The sequence below is a fragment of the Protopterus annectens genome, chromosome 11.part0 (genome assembly GCF_019279795.1).
Source record: "Protopterus annectens isolate FY-2018-M chromosome 11.part0, PAN1.0, whole genome shotgun sequence".
Taxonomy (NCBI): domain Eukaryota; kingdom Metazoa; phylum Chordata; order Ceratodontiformes; family Protopteridae; genus Protopterus; species Protopterus annectens.
The window spans coordinates 1,045,496,705-1,045,521,579 of record NC_056745.1 but is presented as its reverse complement, the minus strand read 5'-3'; the positions used below and the strand labels follow the sequence as shown (position 1 = coordinate 1,045,521,579).

The 24,875-nt window shown below is 37.8% G+C and overlaps 1 protein-coding gene across 1 annotated transcript in view; it reads left to right on the top strand.

Annotated features, from left to right (window-relative positions):
• The window catches only part of LOC122815689 (copine-8), a 3,116,673-nt gene that overhangs the window by 1,567,643 nt on the left and 1,524,155 nt on the right, over positions 1–24,875 (top strand). The window lies entirely within an intron of this gene.

The window sequence follows — 24,875 nt, the reverse complement described above, 5'->3', positions numbered from 1 at the left end:
CAGTTTTTCAGTTCCTTTTTGCTCTCTTTCTTGCTTTCACAATTAGGAAACTACTCAGTTAAGCCATTTGTTGTGAAGTCAACATGAGGGAGCAGTTGGGAATAACTGTTCATCCACTGAGTGCTATACCAGAAATCTCTTTTTTCATTGTATAAAATACTTAGTAATTAAGGATTCAAATACAATACACCAACATGTAAACAGCAGTTAAATGTTGATGTGGGTTATGTCTATATACATTGCTTCCCTTTATTCCAAAAGCTAAAAACATGCTGGTTGAACTGACTATTCTTAACTTTGTGTAGGTACACATATGTGTGTGTGTGTGTGTGTGTGTGTGTGTGTGTTTAGAGACCAAGATCATGTCTGAGAAGGTTTCACAATGGACCGGTTCAATAACCCAGTTTAATAAAAATAATCATGTTTAATCTGTATATGCTGTTTGTACATTAATTGTTTTACAGAAGTTTAATAGAGTTTGTCAGGGTAGCCTCTGAAGAAAGACCCAGAAGTGGTCTCCACATTTACAAGGATACAGAAGCAAGAGGGCATCCAAGGAGACAAAATACACAGGTACTGAAGAATTCATCCCTAATGGAGTTCAGTATTTAAGCAATTTATATGCCTCTTACAAGACAACATGAGTGAGGGATGTAGAAGCTCAAAAATTCAAAACGTTGGACAACACAATGATCGAGTTATCTGGCTCTTTCTTCTCCTTTGTATTGTACTGTAATGCCACAGAGTGGCATGAATGGGCAATTCCTGGGCAAATAGGAACTGACGGTGGAATTGTTGGGGGGGGGGGCTAAAATAAAAAAGTAATAAGAACAGAGACAATTTTGCACCTTGTAAACTAGGCATGTATGTACAAGTAGGTAATATATTTAGAGGCAAGTAATATTGCTTTCTTAAGAATCCTCCTGCACCTGTTCATACTGTATATGTTGCTGTTTTGTACATTCTTCTTAACTAGCGTACTTGAGATTTATTTTTTATCATACTGCTGAGACGTTCTGCCACTTCTGTGAGCTGACTGTGAGCTCAGATGAATGGCTATAGTGAGGAGCATGTGGATTTGTAAGAAATGTTGAACATCCTGGTTCACATTAATTCTTGTCATGTCACACTTCAACTGTACAACATAAAGTCCCAGGGATTGTGGTTCATGCTGAGAAAAGTAATACAGTCAGGATATAGCAGTGCATTTGAATGACCCTGTGTTATGTGATTGATCACCAGTTACCTAGAAATCCTGCTTAAAATTCAATGAACAAATGAACTAGGATATGAAAGAGGTACAGATCAGTCAACCTGGATTCTCAGTTGAGAGGAAAGGGAAGCATTCACCTGTGCTATGAAAAAAAACACCTTATTGTTTATTATTTGAAATAAAATGTGACATCTGTGTTTGGGGCATTTTTAAAATGGAGGTAATCTGTGCTGATGTTGCTGCTGTGAGAAAACAGTGGAGACCAAATAACCAAAGCCCGTGGAAACTACAACATTGTCTTATTAACAAATACCAAATAAAACACTTTTAAAATTACATGTTCTAAAATCATAAGTAAGTGCTTTCATCAGTTGCAGTACAGACTTCAAGACAGCATAAACCCCATCAATGCTGTATATATACGTATCCTAGATAACATGACAATGACACTCCTCCTTGTTACAAAGTATACATGTAAAGTGCTCAACTACATTGTAACAAACTCACAGCAATACTTAAACAAGTGTATACATATTCAAACTTCGCAAAGTTAAAAAAAACAGTAGTTCACACACAACTAAAAACAAGTGGTACTTAAACCAGCTTGAGATGAAAACAAAATATTGTTTTTCATATGTCTTGATTTTCAACAAACTCTGTATTGAGAAGACATCATTTAATCCTGGGGGAGCTGTGGCATTTAAATATACTTGCCACTATAATTCCTGCTTTTCCAGTATAATATGCCATGACTCTCCCCTTGGGCTCCGTTCAACTTTCTGAAGAAATGTAGACAAAAATTTATGGTTCGGATGTGCATAGATATGCTTATAAAGAGCATTTGTTGGTTTATTCTTCCTTCTTTCATAAATATGTTCATAGATGTGATCTTTTAATTTTTGCTCAATTTTTTCAATATAATTTGCATTGTATGATGTACATATTGCAATGTATACCACTCCAAATGTGTTACAATTATATCTGCCTGGTATTTTAAATATTCAATCAACTATGTGCACAGTTTGTCCTATATAAATATATTGACATTGTCTACATGCCCCACATTTTATCATTTTACCTTCCACATTTTCTTATCACTAACCAAGTTATCAAACAGATTTTTAAAGCTCACTCCTTTGTTGTATATAATGTAGGGACATGTTCCTAACTTAGCAACACACTCTTTATCATTTTGGATGAATTGCCAGTTTGTATGTAATATTCTTCAGATTTCAACACTATCAACACAATTGGTGTTAATTCATGGCCACTATGATTTGTCACCGTTTTCTAGGTTATCATTTCCTACATCGTTATATACGCTGTCCTTAAAATCAAGGTGGTGATCGATATTATGTGGCACAGATCCATCAACACCTTCACGGAGTACTTGTGCCCGATTAACTAAAGGGGCATATATACCTTGCAGTCTTTTGTTGTCCCTTTTTAGTGGGTCTTTTTGTGTGCCTATGCAGGTTTATTGATGTTACTCAATTAATTCACACCTATATGGTGTGAAATGTCACACCTCTAGCATCCCATGCACACATCCTTGCATTCCACAAAAATCAACTTACAAAGCATAAGCTTAACTAATGTAAATATGTTGTAAGCAATAAAAACTAGCAAAACTGTATAAATAGCAATAGTAGCAGTAAGAAGTAATATTTCTATAAACATTTTAAAATATTGTAATGCACAGAATCCCAGAATTATATTTTTTGTTAAAAGTTTCACAAATTGTCTAGGAAACTGCAATCTAGACATGCATTGTTAGAACACTTGTTAACCAGAATAAGCTTTCACATGACAGCAAGGAGGTCCTCTCTTGAGTTCATGTTTATTGAGATATTTACAAAAATATGACAACATATGTTTAATTGTTAGATTAGCAATATAAATGCAGATTATCTTTCAAGATGTGGATCTTATAGTGTGAATATCAATAAATTTTCAACAGCAACTAAGGTTTCATTGGATGCCCTGCAACAATTTGCAAAGTCACTTGGTATTTAAAGTGTTAAGTAAATTTAACAAAATTGGTGGTGCTGCAGTAGCATTGTCACCTCACAGTAAGAAGCTGTCCGGTTCGATTCTCAGCTAGAGCGTCTTCTGTGTGGAGACATGCATGAATGGACATACCTTCGTTGAAGGTTGTGCGTCAGGCCTGGCAAGCCGGTACGTAAAAATCAACTGCCAATCATTAGCAGACCGGAGTTCCACTGTGTGACCCCTAACCAGGAAAAGCTGAAAGACACAAACAAACTAATAAGAAAATTGAAATATCGCCAGCACAGTGTGATTTAAATGGACAGTGACAATGAATTTTCCTGACTCTCATCACAGCATTTCACACCAGGTCTCTCATGAACATAAATATAAAAATCAATTCATAGGTTCATAGGGAAGTACTAGGCTAGCTGCCTTTGTGGGCTATTTTAAGCCTAACCTATTTCCATTTTTGTACTTGAAATAACCTATCCCATTTGGTTATAAATTGGCCTTATGCATCCCATGGTTGATAATCATATATTACCCCTTATGAGAGTAAATGGGATCATACCATAGATAACGTAAGGGGCCCCATGCATGGGATAAAGTATTTAGGAGCTGCCTCTGTCCATTAGTAGTACATGATGCAGTTCTGGGGTAAATTTTCTGTTTCCCATCCATAGATCTAAGATGTACTTGAAAATTAACAGATGAACTCTGTTTTGTGTGGATAGGGAGTCTGTTCTTCAACAGCAATACCCTCTGCAAAATATATCTGTCCCTTCAAATTATTTTGTTGATATTACGGAATAGGTTTAGGCCCCTAGTCCAAGTATTTTTGATGCCATTTGACTTGTAGATGTGCAGTAAATCCATCAGTACTGGGTTGAAGGATGCCTTGTATGCCAGACACAGGACACCTCTGTAGAATACCGAGTAACAGAGTTTTGGATCGGTCCATCTAGGACATATTATTTAGGCCTTGAACTTTTAGTAAGGTATCTCTGTGGGTGTTCCAGTTGTTTCATGTGTCTGGACAGATATATGCCAAAGGGATATATAAAAATATGAATAATAAATGGCAAACAATGATTAATTTCTCTGGAGAAGAACAATTTAGTTTCAGTTTGTTAATAACTCATTGCCCTTTTTAATACTGCCTATTATTAGCTGGTAAGTCACTTAGTTAAAGAAGCCAAACCCAAAAAAAGGTCTAGACACCATAAGGATCTATGGGTATAAAGTATACAAGCATATGCTATAGATACATTGTAAGTAGGGTCATCTTTGTGCCAGTGTACAGTTCCTGTGTGGTTAGCAGGGTCCTTATCACCTAACTGGGGAATGTTAAACAAGATTACTGATGTCAACTGATTAATGTGCCACAGATAGAATTCTTTCACTGCTCTTCTGTGTAACTGTTGTCTGGTATCTTATAGTCAGTCGTCTCAGTTTACAAGGACAGAACAGTGTGAATCCTCCTCGTCTCATTGTACAACCTTTGCTCCAGTGTACAAACCTGATGGCATCATCTGATTAAACAGATACAAGCAGGATCACTGTTATCCTTTAATAATGCTATATCCAGGGGCTGACCATTCCCCACTCCATCATTAGGCAAATTCACTAACATTCATTTATCAGCATTTCACTTGGAATATTGTTTCTAATGACTGGTGTGTCCGTTGCGTGATAGACACACTGACCTTGACTTTCCATGGTAAATTCATAACAAGCTTGGTGTTTAATACTCTCTACACCTTAGTCAGTTTTATGCACTGCTCCCACAAAGAGGTGTAGGATTCAAAAAGGTTGCTAAGCTCACTTGATTAGTGGACCATGTGCATTGTCACTAGTGCCAAGTATGTAAACACTGTGTGACTAGAAAGGACATGTGATAAGACTTTCCTTTGGCTATTAGATTTCAGGTGGCCTAGACATCCTTACGTTTAGTGGAAACAGATTAATGGTGCTAAGAATAGGTGAACTTTTGATCAAGACAGAAATTATTTATTTGAATTATTTCACCAAATGAAGGAAGCCCCCAATGGTAAGAGGTCTATCCAAGACAGAAGAACCTGTAATGTGTTTTCCTTGGTCAGAAATCATGATAGCCCTGTGGATGTAAGCCATGAATGAAGGGTCTATATTATATGTTTGAAGTTTGAAAACTTCAAACGTTAAATAAACAAATTTAAATGTTCGAAGTTTCAAACATCGAACATATAATAATAAAAAAAAAATGGAACTTACCTGACTAGTGTAGACAGGGGAGCATGCCCCCTGCATCCACCCACACCCCCCACTCTCTAAATATACCAACTCCGAGACTGCACTATAGTCCGGTACAGGGACGATTTCCCTTACTGCACTGTAGTGCAGTCCCGGAGTTGGTATATTTAAAGAGTGGGGGATGTGAGGGGTGCAGGGTGGCTTGCCCCTATGCCTACAGCCATTAGTTTTTTTTTTTTTTTTTTACATATGTTTGAAGTTTTATAACTTTGAACATTTAAATTCAATATTTTAACGTTCGAAGTTATAAAACTTTGAACATATGATATAGACCCATAAATGAATATCCTTATGGTAGAGTCCAAGTGTGGATCTGATGTTAGCAGGTGAAGAATCAGAACACAATGTAACCATATCATTCACAATAAAGAGATGAGGATACATGGAAGTGTAAACCTGAAGGCATTAATGAAAACAGAAACATAAATCAGGGTTAACTGTCACCAAGAAATATCACTTCATAAATTGCATGATGATATCTTAAAACATATCACTGTAGATGGGTTCAAAGAGGAGCACAGATCCAGGAGAGTGTCTTAGCGTAGATTCCACATTAGATGAAATGATGGAGGAGGTTCTAAGAGTTTACTACAATAAGATAGACCTTCATTTAGCATTTATCTGTGTTCACATGTATATTTCGGGTGTTCTGGTCTCAGACAGTTTAGAGTTTTCTTTTACTGAACAGAATCATGTGGGAGTATTCCCAATTGTAAGTTGCTGTCACTTATGACACTGATGCTCGACATTAATGGGAAAATGTTAAAAAGTATACAGGGTGATGAGCTGGGTAAGAACTTGTCTAAAAATACTATTACATCCAACAAACACTTCTCCTGTGTTCCTTAAACAGAAAATAATTCCAGAATACTAACAAGGATCATGGCGTGTTATCAAACAATGAATATAACTTCATTTTAAACAGAGAAAATGTTTTTGAACTTTCACATTCTTCTTCAACTCAAATATTATGAAATAGTGACCTGTTCTAATTTGTGCTTTAATGATATCTTATAGTCATTTTAGTTCTAGTGTAGATTATAAAATCGAGAAATTAATTAATGAAATGGTTTGTTAAAATCCCACAACAGCCTACTTATTGATTTCCACCGCAAGGTCAAGGCAACCCTGAGAAAGCAGACTATCCCATTTTATGAGTTTCATTTTGGAACTCATCATTTGATTGTGTATTCTATGAAGTCCTCTACTTTGCCCAGATCAGGATAAATTATCATTTTATGGAGTGAGTTTGTAAATACCTGATTTACCATTATTAACATTAGCACAATTTATAGCATGGTTTTAAGCATTGCTGTACCAATATAGATCTGTTTATCAGGAAGATGTGTTAAGGCTGCATTGCTACACATTTGATGCTGATACACAAGTTGATGAAGGGCTCCTGGTAGCGTGATTTACTGAGTAATTGCAAAGCCTATGTTGGTCCAATAAAAGGTATTACATCTGTGTTCCAGTGTCTGTGTTTTCTGTTAATGGGCCACCACAATATTTCTTAATTAAGAAATTCCAAACCAGAGCTGTTGTTATATGATGACAGATCTCTATATAGCATGCTGTCAAACCTAATGCCAGTTTGGAAGACTAGAGAGAGTAAATTCATTTGTGGAGCCAGAACTCTGTGGTGGAATAGCAGGAAATTGCATGGTGTAGACTGCACTTCTTTGTTTAGGAGATGAAGCTAGCTGTCTGCTTACAGGCACTTATTCTCTAAGGCAGTAGCTAGTATGAGAATAGATGAATAAAGAATTTTGAGAAGTACATTTTCCACTAAATAGCCTGCCACTTTTCAGAAAAGTGCACTAAACTAAATTTACAATGAACCTCAACATGAACATAGATTCAATTATGATATATTGCTAAAGACAAGCTGATGGTGATGCAGATTAAATAAGTTACTATTAGAAACTGTTAGCTCTTCCAGCTAGTCTTAGCTATGAAGAAGTTTAGAGAAGTTGCAGTATTTCATGATAACTAAATCGCTCCGCTATTATTTTGGTGATTCAGCCCTTTTTCCATATCATTGATACATTTTCATAAAGTTATTATTGATAGATTCAATGATTGTTTTCACCAACTCCTCTTGAAGTTAACAGTAAGCTTTTGTTATTAGAGATCAGTGCAACAGCTGTCTATCTGCATACTGGGAACAAAGCTGACTCCTCATGAAAATGTTGTTTGATTCCAAACTGGTGTGTGAAATCTACCGATTGTGATGTAACCCTGTTCAGTACACTTTTTTTCTTTGCTTGTTATGATAATTTCTTTATATTAATGTATATTCCTAGCTCTATAGTTTTGGGTAGTTAGTGCAATAAAACCTGCATTATCCTTTATCCGTTATTATGTATGACTACTTGTAAAATAGGAACAGAGGAAGAAATTTTTAAGAACTGGAAACATAATTATGTTTACTGGAACAAAGCTGAGATGTAGAAATTTGATTCATGGAAGAAAAATATATGTATATATTTGAGAATAATAGAAAAATATTGGATTCATGTAAATACAGTCATTTAAAAGAAAAAACTGCAATAGTCAAACCAACTGTACATGAATACAAAAGTAATGAAATCTTCAAACAGGGAACACATGACTAAAATATGCTTTTGCAGAGGGCTACTCCTGATCACCAACTAACTCTACTACTGCACAACAGTACAAAAAGAGCAAATATCTCATTTTCACAAACATCTATCCATGCATGGGACTTGTAGTACTCTGCAGTAATACACAAATAAAATAGTGAAAAGCACTATCAAATTCCTGAAAAACTAAAGAAAAGAGAAAAAAAATCTAATGTTAAAGCTGTATCCAGATCAGCAAAAATAGAAGAAAAACAATGTTTCCTTTGACAAAAATGATCTCAGCGTCATGTGTGAATAAAGTAGTATGCAGTAGTACTAATTCAGATTATATCTACTTGTCCCTAAAATATGAAGACAGAAGCAGAAACAAATATACTGAAGGATTATTCATTTTCAAAGAACTGTTCTTTCATGTTGTGTAGCCCATGGTTTGGTCCTGTTGCTTGTCCTTGCATTATTACTCAAAGCCTGAAGTCCTTTTATGGGCCCGTTTATACATTATGAATCACTTTAGGCTCTTGTGAAGTCTGCTCAGATTTTCAGCAACCCATTTGTTTTCTTCAAGTCTCTCCCCTGCAAGCACAAAAGTGTTCAAATATTTACTCTGCATTACAGCTACCATCTTAAGCTGCTTCTGGTTATTCTCAAGAATTACAAATTTCTTCCTGATACCACAGATACTGGATCATCGCAAAGGGACAGAGACTGGAAGTAACATTAACTGTAATACTACTATAGTGGGGAAGTGGTATAGGGATTATAGGCCCTATGTCCACTGATCAAAGTGGATCATGTGATGCTCAACATAAACTGAAACATCAAAAATAAACATACTGCACAAAAGGTAGCACACAAGGACATATCTGTAAAAAAAAAAAAAAACAAAAAACAAAAACATCTGTGGGAATTAGCAAAATGAGATGCAGAGTGAAAGGAGATCTATGAATAGAAATGGAAGCGGGTAAACTAGAAAAGTGTGTTCCCTATAACAAGGCAATAGGACACAATAAAAAGCCATAGTTTGGTATTTCCAAATGAACAAATATGAGATACTGCTAGTATGTCGAAATGAAAATATTGTCATCATCATAGGTTATCATATCATTTAATTTTAACCAAAGAAAAATAAAATAATGTTTAAAAAGGGGAGATATATGAGTGCTGAATATTAAGGAAGCAAACATCTGTCTTGGTCTGAATATCTGAATAAAAGAACAGAGTAGAAAAGTCCAATGTAGGTGATAAATCCAGGAGAGTTGATTGCAAAGAAGAAAAATTATGCAGTACATTTAAGTGGCAATATTTTTAATAGTTAAATACATGTAATGAAACATAAGAACCATTCTTGTAGAGCTCCAGTACTACAGTCTATGAAATATTAAGGGGACTAAAGACTCCAAATGCCCTACTTGTAGACCATATCTATAACACAATATTAAAAAATCTGGCAACAAAGCTTAACTGTCCCCTAACTAGGTTATATAGCTGCAGCTTGAGTAACAGAGTGCAACTAAAGGAATGGAAAAAGAATCGCTTTATACCAATTAATAAGAAAGCAGGTACCACCAAAAAAATAAATAAATAAATAAAAAATACACTGACTAGCTCCGTAACTGGGAGTCTACAGAATTTGAAAAAATAACTAACAGGAAGTGTGATATTCTTAGCAAAAAGGAGAACATAGACCAGAGTGGTACAACTGTTACTGTTAATATAAGTTTTTGGGAGTCAGTATCAAGTTTCTGAAATACATGAATGCAAGCAGACATCATTTTGTTAGACTTCAATAGAGACTTTACCTCTATGAACTGCAGTCTACTGATTAAAAACGGTTTCCCCTAAATGTGAAATATGCTGATTAAAGAGCTCAAGCACATGAGCTAACATCAATGACAGGACTGGAAAACTGTTACCTTTGAGGGGAAGGGCTATCACAAGGCTCTTCACTAGGGCCACCACTGATCACAATTTACTTAAATGACATTAACTCCCCTCAAAATGTCTGGTGCATAAAATACATAAGATGATGATAAAACAGTAATATAGATCATAACGGAGGAAGAGCATGCATAGATGCAGCAGTTTATTCACTTACTGTATAGCTGGAAAGTGGACATTACATGACAATGATCACAAGAATAAGAACAGTTAGGATAAGTCTGTCATACCTTTGGAATGAAAAAGACAAAAAAAAAAGGCTGCGCAATAAACAACCTTGAGTGTGTCACAGATTCTGAAATAAAGTTTGGTTATACATAGAATAAATGTTTTCCAAAGTAAAGGGGAATGTTAGGCTTGGTGCTAAGAATCATTGCAAGTAGGAATCAAACAATTATGATACACCTGTAGAAAGTCTTTGCAAGGTCTGGCTTGGAGTATTGTAATAATGTGTAGTACTCCCAATGTCACAGCTCTAATAATGTATAGTACTCCAACCTCACAGCTCAGAACTGCAAAGTACAAAAGAATTTCAATAGTCAAAATAGTTGTCACAGAGAAATCCCATGCAAAATGATTTGTTTATTAAATAAATCATTTTACACATAGTCTATCTTTAAAAAAAATCAGTTGCCTTAGAAATGCTCCATGCAAAATTAGACTGAGGTAACATTTCATACACATGACTGAAAGGTGAACTGATTTTATTTTATATAGCCTCCAAATATCAATTTTTACTAGAATGTGTGTATATTAAAATGATACTATATTGAAGACAGAGCAGATGCGTATGTTTACCTTCAGATAACAGAAAATGATAAGGAGGTCAGGGGTAGATAGTAAATTGTGTAAGAGTACTTTCAGAAGAGCTCTATATGGGAACACCGATTCAGTCCATAGATAATTAATGAATGGCATAACTTAGAGACCGACATTTGAAAAAAAAAGTTCTTTCATGACAGTCAGAGACAACATATTTAAAGAAAATGGTACAATTGTTTGTATTGGTTTTTGGGTGTCAGTATCAAGTTTCTGAAATGGATGCAAAATTACTGCAGGCTTCATGAAAGCCTTTTCTATTTCTTACCCTTTTTTATGATAAAACATGATATGATGTTGTATGATATTATATGATATGAAATGAAGCACCATGTGGGGTTGTGTGGCTCTGTTTCTTTATGCTGGCAGAGACGCACGGAATAGATTATACTGGTAATGAGGTGGAGAAAGTACCTTGACTGAGAATGTTTGACATAAGATATCAAGGTAAGCCAGGGAACAACAGAAGATAATTTAGAAGATAGCTTATTTGTAAATATTAACAGATATGAGTCATCAATGATGCGTTAAGGAAGCACTGAAAATGTATCACTGCATAATGAATGTTTCAGTAACCTATGTTCTGATAGAGTCCAGTGACACTGACTCTCAGATCAGCAAGCAGACAATGCTGAACATCATATACAGTGACCAGCCAAGACAGCAGCAGCAGAAAATCATGAACAGCCCAGATATTGGCAGGGGAACATCATTATTTAAGGCACAGCAAGAAACACAGGAGAAATACACTGCCTAACCACAGAAAGAAACGCAGTGCCTGACCATCAAGTAGAAGCACAGACAAAATTAATGAAACGATAAAGCAGGTGCCTAAAGAAATAAATAGCAACAGCACACATGCCCTTCAGCAGCAAAGTACATGCCCCAAGAAGCACAAACTTAAGGAGCGCAAAGTCAAATTGCCATTGTAATCATTTTATCAAACGGCTCCATTCAGTGGCAAAATGCAAAAAAACACTGTAGAGATTTACAGGACTCAAATTAGTGATACAGGCTTCTCCAGTCTGCTGAAGGATCTACTACACCAAGGTGCAGATTGCCAGCATACACTGCAAAACTCATTGCAGACTGTCTGCAGTCACCTGGTTATCTATTATCAGCTTACTGTTCATGTCCCCCTGCCAGTATCTGGGCTATTTCTGAGTTTCCACTGCCAATTTCTTGACTGTTCATTGCATAGGATGGTTGACATCATCTGCTCGACAATCTACCAGTCGATGTGCTGGGACTCAATAATAACTTAGGAAGACAATTGTTTCACTATGGAGGTTAATAGGGTGGCTTGAAACAGGCAGCAGTTCTTGTCCTCCGGTATCACGATTGTCACAGGCAGAATACAGTAACTGAGCATAACGATACTTAATTACTTCTGAAACAATGTTTCTATCATCCTGGTACTGAAGTGAGACAAGCCTTCAACTTCTGGCATAATTATATTTACTGTCACCCACTTTGACTAGTGTATTGTAGTAACAGATGGACAGCTATGTCTTTGTTGATACTGTGTAAGTATTTTGCAGTCCATAGGAGAGTTTCCCTATTTTTGTGCTATTTGGTTGTGCATGAAGCATAATGCTAGATAGTCTTACTTTTGTGTTGGATTGTGTGTGTGTGTGTGTGTGTGTGTGTGTGTGTGTGTGTGTGTGTGTGTGTGTGTGTGTGTGTGTGTGTGTGTGTGTTAGATATGGTGGAATGGAAGCATATAGTAAATCTTGTCTTCAGTTTCATGATCCAGTTCCAGATGTACGCAGGTAGTGGTAGATGACATAAAATGTCACTACAGAAAGGTTACATGCTATGCATCAAGAAGTAATATCAGAAGGGAGTCTTCAGAATGCCTTTATTATAAATAAAATATTTTTTATTATTTTTTTAGGATATGACAAGCAGTTAAACAAGTTATTTTCTATATTGAGCATATCAGTGATTATTATTGTTAATATTAAACAAAACAGAAGTAACTGGTGTTTTCAAATCCAACTTAAAAATGACTGAGGCGGTAGCAAGGTGATCATTTCAGACCACACCTTCATATTTGCAACAGTAATCTCGTGCATGCTCCCCAGACATTCCCAGACAAGTTGCAAAATGTATGTTCTATAATATATTATGGTTTCTGTCCAGTGGATAATCACTATTTCATCTTCCTTGGTCATCACTCGAGGGTCATCCTTACTAAGTAACAGCCACCTCATATGTCACCTGTTCACCTGCAGGAGCAGCAGCACTAATGTAATAATCCCAGAATGCCAGTTTCCATTCTCAGAGTGTGCACTGAACAAATCTGCAGTGGGACCTGATTTCCTCTAAGTTTATCAATGAACCCATCCTTTCAGTCAATACCCAAATATTGTGACCTTTGCTGAGAGTAGGAACACAGACTGAACAGTAAAATGACAGCTTTGTCCTATGATTCAATTGTCCCTTCCTGTCCAGCAAAGAATCTGCAGCAGTGCTTTCATTACATTTGTCTGCTGGCAGTTACCCAGTCCCCTTGACCTTCACTTATGAACAAGACCACCAGATATTTAAACTCCGGCAGTTGGGGTGGTGGCTCCCCTCTCATATACAGAGAGCAATCTGAGATTACTTCTAGTTTGTAATGTCACCCATTTCATTCTCAGCAATCAATCACTCCAGTCCATTTCACAAATTCACAGCCACTTAAAGACAAGATGACATCATCATCATCTGCAGAAAACAAAAATACATCCCTGATACCCACAGACTGATTATTCCACAAACTACAGTTGTATCTTAGCATCATTCTATTAAAATCAAGAAGGGGTGACAGTTTTGGTCATACACCTGCAATAAACACAGCTTAAGAAAGTGAATGTAAACACAAATACAAGGGCTAAATGCAATGCAGCAATGACTCTGGGACACAATATTCTTTTTTTTTTCATGTTTTTTTCACCTGTTTATTTGCTGTTCCTCAATCCCCTTCCATCTGCATCATCAAATAATTCATGCCTACCATTTAGAAACCACATCATCCCATAGTGAGACTCCCACTCTCCATGGGAAGTTAGACTTATTTTACTGCACTTCAGCTGGTTGGTAGTGAGATGAGAACCAATCATTGAAAGGCATATTATCCAGGCAGCTGTAAAGGTTTGATGCTTTTTTTTTATTATTTCTGACCCCCTAGCTGACATGCTGACTCAAAGTGCAAGGGTCTGCACAGCCCTCTCCCTAGCACATATGAACACTTTTACACACACATGCAGCTGAAGACAACCATGTACACAGCTTAGTAGTACCAACCACACATCTTTAACCCATGGAGCTACATGCTGCAGTGGGCTTAGTGCTTTCCTCAACACTCCCTCCAGTATGGCTAGACTACAATCAGCCACTCAGTCCAACCCTCCCTTACTGGCAACTCTCGTGCCTAGGCCACTTGTAAATTCATTCTGCAAAATGAAACTGAGGAAATCTTACCCATTACTGCAGTATGGAGTTTGCTTGTAGCTCATAGCATTAAATCTCTGAGTTAAACTGACAGACATTGTATACTACCAACCATTTTGTCATAGGTTCATAGGACGTTACTAGGCTAGCGGCCCTAGAGCCTTTACAAGCCTAGCCATGTTAATCCCAAGTATCCCCAGTTGTTCTTTTTTTGGGTAGTTTGCAGAACCAGTTTATGAACAGAGCAGGTCTGTGATCAGCACTGGCTACCCCTGTCTATAAGGGAAATGGGTGTCACCCCAAGGGAGAATTTGCAGTCGCCCATCCAATTCTCTATGCTGTGTTTGAATAGGGTGAGTGAAGAGCTCTGTTTTACATGGATAGAGAGTCTGTTCCAGAGAAGGGGCTATCCTTGGAAAGCACCACTCTAGGTGCAGGTTTTCCTTCCCTTGACCAGAAATCACACCAAATTTGATTAATTAAATAGGCAAAATTAGAATTAGTGCTGCCTCTCCACCCCTATATGGAGAATGTAGAGGCCTTGGTACCCCCCAGAAAAGAAAACTAACTGGCAATATTTCAGCAAAAGGACTTTGGAATGCATCTATAATAAAACTTTGTGTCTCACTTTGCTGTGATACAAAATGTTATAAGTGAAGTATCTAAAGGTATTAAAATTGTATAATGACTCTTTAAAACCTTGCAATGCACTGCACAGCAATTGTTTTTGCAGTACCCCCCCATCCTCTAATGCCCCTGTATCCCATATCTTTATACATGCTACCTTCAAGATCTCAAAAATTCAGAAAAAGAGTAGATTTAAAAAAACTAGAAAGTTACCCTTTTCCTCTTTTCTGAGTCATATGAACTTATAATAAATTGCAGCACATGTGCTGTGACAAAGCAAACTCTAGCATACTGTGATGCCATCAACACAAGAAAGAGATCATCCAGAAGTTATAAGAATCACCCAAGAAGTTCGTAATAAACATTATTACTACTCCATAGACCAGACCACTGGACCATTGATCAGAAGTCCTGTTACTAAAATGGCTATTTCAGTGGTCATTCTAGATCTACATTTAACTATCCTTTACAATGTAATGTTGTATAAAAAAATTTGCAAGTTCAAGGTATATTCTATAAAATACCTGTTCTTAGATCACGCATATAGTTTCATTATAATAGAGAATAGCCTAAATTCCAAGTCTTCTTCACCATGGAAGAATCAGAAGATGATCACTTAAATGAGAACTGTTTCTGTGACTACAGGTAGTCTGAAAAAATGTCATCATGTGTTTGTCTTCTGTTTAAAAATATATCTAGTGACCTAGTGAATGTTAAAATTAACATGAATAAGTAATATTTTGGTGTTAAATACATTTAATACCTAGTCTGCTGACTGTAGAATTCTCTTTCTCTTTCTGTAAATTGTAAAAGATTAAACTTTACTGGAACGATATCATAGCTCTCGCATAGGTGTGGTCAAGAAAAGTGGTATCTACTATGAGTGAGGTTTTTTTTTTCAGTTGAAATTTCTGTTAGTCTGAAAAATGTTCCCAGCAAAAGGAGTTGCGATAGTAGTTACTGAGCTGACCCATTAACAAAATAATTTCCACAAAATAAATGTACCTCTCACTGATATTATTAAACCAATTTCTGTCATAATATTTAGTTCTCCTTTTCTAAAGCGTTACTGAAGAAGCCTTTCAGTTTGTATTACAAATGAAAGAGACAGAACGTGTCTTAGTTCTGGTTTAAGCACATGGGCTCTAAATCAGTCTTCATTAGGAAGGTTTGTGGTCTACACTCTTGTAGGAGGAGAGGGAAGCCAGTACCCTTCTGAGCTGGGAATTGCCAGTGAAGGCTTATTATTCCTATCATTCTGTGTTATTGTTCTGATTTAAGCACGTGGGCTCCAAACCAATTATTTTACATTAAGAAGGTTTGTAGTCTACACTCTTGCAGCAGGAGAGGATGCCTTACACCCTTCTGAGCTGAGTATTGCTGGTTGAAACGCTTATGGTGTCTTGCATTCTAATAGTGTTTTACTTCTTGTTTAAGCACTTGGGCTCTAAATCAGTTATTTTATATTAAACTATGTAGTCTACAATCTTGTGGGAAGAGAAGATAGCCTTCGCCCTTCTGAGCTGGGAATTGCTGGTGAAGGCTTATTGTGGCTGTTATTCTAAGTGCCTTTGTTCTGGCCTGTGGTCTGCAGTCTTGTGGCATTACCGTCTAGATAGATTTTTAGTACAAATAGCTGAGCATGGCTTATCAAGTTGCTTGTGTTGTTGACTTGTTCAATATTTAAGTTTTCCTTACTCCTCCCTAGTAGATCAGTGGCCATGGATATGCACTTCTTGTCTCTCTCTCTCTCTTTCTCTGGCCATTCTGGTTGAGATGGGTATTTTGAGGCACTGTAGCAATTGTCTCATGTATACTGACAACCCACATATTCTTAATAAAATAGATATTGTATGTGAGAGGTGTAAATACATTTTAATGCTGGAGGCAAAACTCTCTCATACAACTAAGACTAATCCTGTAGAAGCTGGTAATGACACTTGCACCACTCCTATTGCACAGGGTAAAGACCCTACACATAAAAGTGCTTATGCTGAGGTACTTACAGGTAGCCTTCCTAAAACACTAAGATCTCCTGCACAGTACAATTAAAGAAAGGGTTCTCAGCCATCACTTAAACACTCCTTTGAAACACTACCCACAGCTACACATATTAACACTGTATCCAGTGCCTCCACTGCTAAGCCCTTGAGGCAAAGCAGCACACGACCAAATTTCCTGGTCATTGGTAATTCTACAGTGAGGTACACTGATTCCCCTCCTCACCAGAATGAGTAAGGAGAGAGTTACAGTTAGCTGCCTTTCTAGGGCTAGGATCCGTCAAGTCACACAGGTACTCAGGTCATTCAACCACAGGCACCAGTATGACTTTGTCATAGTCCATGTGGGTGTTAATGACCTGAGATGTAACCCCCTTGACTATATGAAGTGAGACTTGATCAAGCTCACTGATTGTGTCTCAGGCAGGTATGATCCTAGCACTGAGCAGCATACCACCTTCTCCAAGGTTGATGTCATGTTACCAACAGAAAATGATGGATTTTAACAATTGGTTTAACTTCTGGTATCAATCTGGGGAGTGCAGTATTTGACAGCCTGGGATGACATGGTTGACAGACCATGCTGTTTTGCCAGGGATGGTCTACACTTTTGGATATTAGCAAAGACCTTTTCCAGGCCCATAGTGCCTTTATTAGGCAATTCCTAGCTGATAAACGTATGAAGGAATATCTGAAGTACGATTGTGAAGCATTCTGAAGTTTAAGATATTGTGCTGGTTTATATTGTTGCCATTCTTTCTCTCAATCCTGTATTAGTATTCTACTCTTACTGGATAGCCAAATTGCATTATTTGATTTTAGTCTCTTCTTTCTAGGAGGTGCAAGGCTATTTATGATATTCAAGGAAGTTGTATGTATTGAATTCATTCACAGCATCATCTAAGAGGAGAACCTTTAGAAAGTTCCAGTTAATGATCAAGTAATAATGAATATTTCTTGGTTACACTTGAAAATGTTGCACTTTTTTATGAACATGCTGTTTAAGTGAATGTGTGGGATGATAGGTTGTGTAGACCGAGAGATGATCACTGAGACAGTCAGACATTGTGTAGAGGTGATGTATTTGTCAGGGTCTTACACTAGGATCCAGTCTAACAGAGAATTTGAAGTCTTGCTATACTGTATGGGGCTATTAATTAGCTGTATGAAACCAAATAAATTCACGCTAGATATAGGGGAGTTACAGTTTATGTCCAGCCAATTCACATTCACATCACCTAGTAGTACTTTTTCTTGAGGAATTGTTATAAATATCCAATGAGGGTATCTTCCAGCATAGATGTATTATCTCCTTGAGGAATGTAAAGGACAGTAGTACATATTTGTTTATAATTGTTTAATTTCAGGAAAGTAATAAGAAGCTCTGCTAAACTGAATGTTGTCCAGAATATTAGTCCTGCACAGTGGTATCTTTGAAGCTCAGTCCGTTTCTTACAAGCTACTTACTAATAGCCTACCCTTTTCAAATTAACAATATCTGGTCCAGTTTCTATTTGCAAGTTAATGGCTGGAATGCACAACTGGTGGAGCTAACACAAGTCTGGGGAATCTAAGGCTGAAAACTAATATTGATGCAAAATGATGCGACAAGTACATTTCATGAGCTTCCAAAATTATGAAATAAGTTTCTCCTTACCTTGAGAAGGTAGTAAATAGTTTCCTTCAAAAGTAATATTTTTTTAGCTCCCTGCAGTTGGTCATCAGCTTCTTTCAGCTTTCACATCTTGTTGGCCTCTCTCAGGCTCGGTCTGAGCCATGTTTGGGGTTGCTGAGTAGATACAGGATGGTGATGCTGTATCATTGCATCATACTGCTGCTGGGGAGTGTGACCTAACTACACCACCACACTCACACCTATCAACCTTTTAGTGCAAGAAATCTTCACATAGTCTAAAATAATGGCACAATGAGAAAGGCCCAAAAATAGGGGCAGATTTTAAATATTGCTCTCATAAACTTAAAGTTGTTAGACTACTGGGATTTATGTTAGCAAGCATTTTCTGATATGAAATCTGAAACTCAAATGTATGTCATTATTTAGTGACTTCAGTCCTTAGTGACTTGCCAGAAAAGCACACATTTTATGAAGAACTGACCAAACATATGAGACGAAAATCTGGACAGTTGACAAGTGCAGCCTTACTAATTCTGTTATGGTTGCCTTCGGGAAGTTCATGCCTGTTTCTGATTATGAGTAATTCTCTGACCAAGTGATACATCATTTGCACCACAGAGCTTACTAGGATCTTGATGTTGCTATTGCAGTGAGCCTAGGCTGCCTCCTTCTGCTCAGAATGGGTGAGCCAGTATCAGCTGCTTACTCCCATCTCCACCTCACCCCAGTCCCTCCAGTGCCCACGCTGCTAGTCAACCATCTCCAAAAATAATCTTGATATGTTTGTAAGAAGTAGAACATTTCACCATGGGGTTATGGAAGTCAAGCTTCTTGAAAGGCCTAAGGTTTTAAATTTGACAATCAAACCTATGAATGTGTGACACACAAGAGGGGCTGACACATTTAAAGCACTTGACCAATATTACTGTTAACACAGCCTGCAGTAGTCACAGCAAAAACAGTTTCATGCATTACTTGCCTACTGTCACTAGGAGGTGCGCAGTAAAGCTGACAACAGCATTGCAAAGTTCCTTGAATTAATTTTTTAAACTCTGTTTCACTGATTAGGCCTTCTCTGTGCTCAAACACACCCTAGCCCTGGTGAATTAAAATGAGTGCACTATCTAGTCAAAATGTTTAGTATATGAGGTTGTTGAGTATATGCTGCTACTGCAGCTGAAGTGTGAAATGTGATGTAAGCGACAGAGCTGTGGTCCTCCTGCAGACACTACCATGGTGCTTTCATTTGTTCTGTTGCATTTACCTTTTAGAAGTGAGTGTTGTACATAATCACACGGAACATGACTTCTTTGAAGGCAGGACCACCTGAATTACAACATCCTGTTGTCTGGGTGTAATGTTTATACAGAATATTAACATTGTAATGAACTTCTCCCTGTTGTCTGTGATTGGAATCCCTTCATGCACATTATCACACTGTGTGATAAGTTAGTTAGTTAACTACACAGAGCTCCGGGGCTGCTCCTGAAAATAAGCACTGGCTAACAAATAGACTCAAACATCTAACTGTGCTTAAACAAGTTAATTCATTTATTTATGAGTATTTGTTAAACAGGGAGACACTGGTTTTTAGCCCTCTGGAAGTACATAAAATGTCAACAGTAAAAGCAGTTCACTGCAGTAGAGTTGTACAGTACATTAGCATCGTATACAGTGTTTTAAATTTGTTGTAAATTTCTAACAAGATGAGGGGCACATGAACTCTAAAAGAAATATTTTTGTAAGTCAGCAGTGGAACTTTCTAGATTGTTCACTGCTGTACAAATCTAACACATTTCAGATAGAGGCATCAAATTTGTTTTTACTGAGACAGAAGGGATAGACACCCAGCAGTATGAATATGGCCTCTAGGCAGTTGCCACTATTGATGTGACCTCATGACCCCATGTGCAAACATGGGAAAAGGAGTTGTGGATGGATGGATACGTCATATGTGTGTATGTATTTGTGTGTGTCTGTATAGATAGATACATAGATTTGAGTATGTGTTTTTGTGTGTGTGTGTGTGTGTGTGTGTGTGTGTGTGTGTGTGTGTGTGTGTGTGTGTGTGTATATATATATATATATATATATATATATATATATATATATATATATATATATATAAAACGTCTATTGTGACTTTTTCCAGAGATGCAAATCCAAACACTTCTGTGTTAGCAGCAGAACTGCATAAGACAGTGAGCAGAGATTTATGATATTTTCATAAAACAGGTTTAGCAAGACACAAGTATTGTCAAAGGAATGGAGCACAATTAATAGCATACATAGTGTAAGTTTGGATGTGCTTATAGCAAATGCCTAACAATACATGCAGATCTGATCATTAGAAAATTTTGTTCATAATGAAATGTGCTGGTTTAGATTGCTCACTTTAAAATTTAGTTGTTATATTTGATTTAGAATGATTTGAAAAGACAGCATTCTTCGTCCACAGGGAAGGAGCTTTGGATTGTCAAAGCAATATGAATAGATACAGAAACTTGTGGATATGAGAATTCATTTTATATCTGCTGTGTAATATGTCAAATTTAAATAAATGCCGTAGCTGACTCATTTCTTATTTTATCAGTACATCAATGCCAGAAAGTTCTGTTTGTGTGATGAAGAACTGCATGATTGATTTAACTCACTATTTCATCTAAGAACACAAGCATTTATAAATATTGAATATATAGCAGCAGTTAAAGTGGCGTGAAGAAACTGAAAACCTGTAAGATTGGAAGAAACAGATTAATGGTAGCTTCTGAAGGCTGTTTTTTTGGTTAGTTATTGGTTTATAAGATTAGGGAAATTTGGAGCAAACTTTGAACTTATGTCATTACGAAAAGTAGTGAGGTTGTGTGTTTTAAAACGTATTTTGCGCACTGAATGCTGAATATCCTACTGGGTGATGTTAAAAGGACTCAACATTGGGAAAGTATGCAGATCACCAACTGTTATATACAAAAAGCAGTTTGATGCATACACCTCAGTTGTCCCTGATTTCGTACCTGCTCATATTTGCCCTAGTCTTCATAAAAGTTTAGTTGTTCTCATAAATCACTTAGTCAATCATGACAAACATTAGAGTTTTGGACTTTATCTGCCAGATTCTGAAAGGTTTGCTGCATCATAGTAAGGAAATTTGTGAGTCAAGCAGCTACAAGCAGGGTATATGACATCCAGAGATGTGTACATTGTAAGTTACCTGGCAATATAGCTGGGTGTGGTATATGCTAATGTCCATACAATGACAAAGTATTATGGAATAGTGTTAGCATGAGCAACCTGCTGTATGCAAACAAGGCAACTCAAGATGGCAGAGTAATTCAGAAGCATATAAGCGCTGAGTCATGAAGCTACGCTTGCCATAAAAGTAACCATCACTGTTTCCTGGAATTCATGCTGTGGGAATTTGAAAAATGTTACTTTTTTCAGTTCAGTTTTGCTGAACCACCTTGAAGGCTGCGTTTCAGCTTTAGATGTAACATACTAACAGACAGACAGGCTGCATGCCCAGTACTGAAGGGGAGCACAATAGGGTTGATTTGATGTATGTCAATGTTTGCATACTTCCATGGATTTATACATATAGCTCAACATGTTCCAGCTATTATGTTGGTAGTAATTTCAGTACCCACCTTAGAAGACTTCTCATTCTGCAAGTGGGTGACACACACCATTGCTATGCTTCTTATAGACTGCTGATACAGCTCAGCATGTAAATGCACTGCCTTTCAGGTTGCAGGTGTCAAAGGCTTTCGGTTTAAGCCTCCTGTTAGTTGTGTATTGGCACATCATTGAAATTTTATGTCAGAGCGTCAGTCTCCACGGCATCGGTACACTTTTCACACATGTACTGCATTAAAATGCCTGGACTGATGACATTAATGCATGTTTAACTGCAGTCTTCATAAGGACTGTATAGGTAACTCAGTAGCATCAGACATTCGTTTGTGTTGGATATCCTGATTTCTTTGGAGTCTATTGCCAACCCCTGCTTCATTTCTCCAGCAATCACAAAAAAAGCCAATGGGTGTTTCATTTGTCCTTATGAGGACAGTGCCTCCAACAATGTGATAGCATGAGGTGCACGTTATCTCTTTCATTCTGCAAGTGTGTGACACACATCATTCATTAGTGTGTGTTTCACTCATGCTTTTCTTAGACTGTTAATGTAGCTCAGAATGTAAATGCATTGCCTTTCAGGTTGGAGGTACTTAAGGCAGTAGAATCAAGTCCCCTTTGGGTTGTATGCTAGCACATCGTTTTTACAGTGGAGTGGATGTTTCATAACTATTGCATTATGGTACATAGGTTCATAGGTTCATACTAGGCTATCTGCCCTAGGGCATTTATAAGCCTAGCAAGAGTGTGTTTGGCTTTCGCCACCCATTTTAAATGAATTTTGCTATGCCCTTTTTCGAGGTTAGTATACTGTGCCTCTGTCTAACAGTGACACAGAAGTGATACCCGGGGTAAACCTACTATCTCCCATCCACTCATCAAGATTCCTTTTGAAGAGAGTCAATGAGGGATTCTGCCTAACCTGGACTGGGATTTTATTCCAGAGTGAAGGGAGCCTCTGGGTTATGAATCTGTCCCTCCAGCATGTCCTATTTATTTCAGTGCTGTGGTTCAAGTCTCTCGAGCGCGTAGCTCGATGGGATTTGGATTTTCTGAAGTGCAGCATGTCCATTAATTCCGGGTTGGACATGGCTTTATATGTCAGGCACAGATCGCCTCTGAGCAGGCGGTATGCCACTGATTAGAGCTGGAGTTTCTTTAACCAGGCAGCATATGGCATCTGTTTGAGCCCTTTGATCATCTTGGTGAGGTACTTTTGGGGTCTTTCCAGTTGCTGCAGGTGTCTGGTAAGGTACATCCCAAAAGGGGCATTGTACTCAATTATGGGCCTGATGAGGGATGAGTAAAGAGGCACGATGACCTCCCCTGATCTAGATGTGAATCCCTTCATGATTAGGTGGGCTATATAAAATGTTTTTCTAACCACTTTGGCCACGTGGTTGTCAAATGAGAGATTGTTATCAACTTGGGTCCCCAGGTCCCGAATTACTTCTTCTGTACTTAATGGATTACCACCTATGTGGTAATTTGTGGGCACTTTGTTTTTGCCAAAGGGGATGACTATACACTTTTTGGCGTTTAGCTTGAGGCCATGGCTCTGGCACCAGTTGTCTGTTTCTATGAGGCCCTTTTGTAGGATGCTTGTGTTGGCTGGAGAGCCGATTATGGAGCCCAGTTTGCAGTCATCTGTGAACTTGGTCAGCCACAGTCCTTCCGTGTTAGCCTGTACCTCCGAGAAATATATACCGAACAAGAGAGGTCCCAGGACTGAGCCTTGTGTGATGCCACTTGTAACTGGTTTGGAGTCTGACATGGCTCCAGCAATTCTAACCATGTGGGTTCTGTCCTTGAGCCAGTTTGCAACCCATCTAGTGACATAGGGGTTTATATTTAAGCTGGTGAGCTTATCTATAATGCCCGAGTGGGGTATTGTATCAAAGGCTTTTGCAAGGTCCAGGTAGGCTGTGTGGACCACCTTCCCCTTGTCAATGGCCTTGGTGACTGTTTCAAAGAAATCAACCAGGTTTAAGAGGCAGGATCTGCCCTTAACAAAGCCTAACTGGGTAGGATCCAGTGTATGTAGGTCCCCAATATCTTTATTTATGAGGTCCATGATGATCCTTTCCATAGCTTTGCAGACCAAGCTAGTCAAACTTATGGGGCGATAGTTTCCAGGATCTGTTGAGGCACCACCTTTGTGGAGAGGGACCACTGTTGCTGTATGCCACTCTTTGGGTACATATCCTGTAGTAAGGTTGAGATTGAACAGTAGTTTTATGTTTGGGTTTAGTTCTTCTTGGAGTTCGTGTAGGACGCAGCCCGGGACACCGTCTGGTCCCATTGATGCTGTATTTTTTGCTTTGGAGAGGGCGGCTCTTACCTGAGCATCTGAGATGTCAGGGGGGCAGCACTCTGCTGGGATAGATATTTGCCCTTTTGGTGGGGAAGGTGGGAAGAAGTTTGCGCTGAACCTGTCAGCTAGGATGTTGGCAATGTCTGTGGGTTCGGTGTATAATTCTGAGCATATCTGGGAATTCCCACCCAGGTTCCTAACATAACTAAATAAAGCCTTGTGATTATCCTTAGTGTCCTGTGCAATTTTTCTCTTGAAGCTGGCCTTAGACGATTTTATGAGTGCCCGTAGTTTTTTGCTAATACTGATCAGAGATGCCTTCCCTTTTTGGGATTTTGCTCTATCATGTAGTAGCTTCCTCCTTCTATTG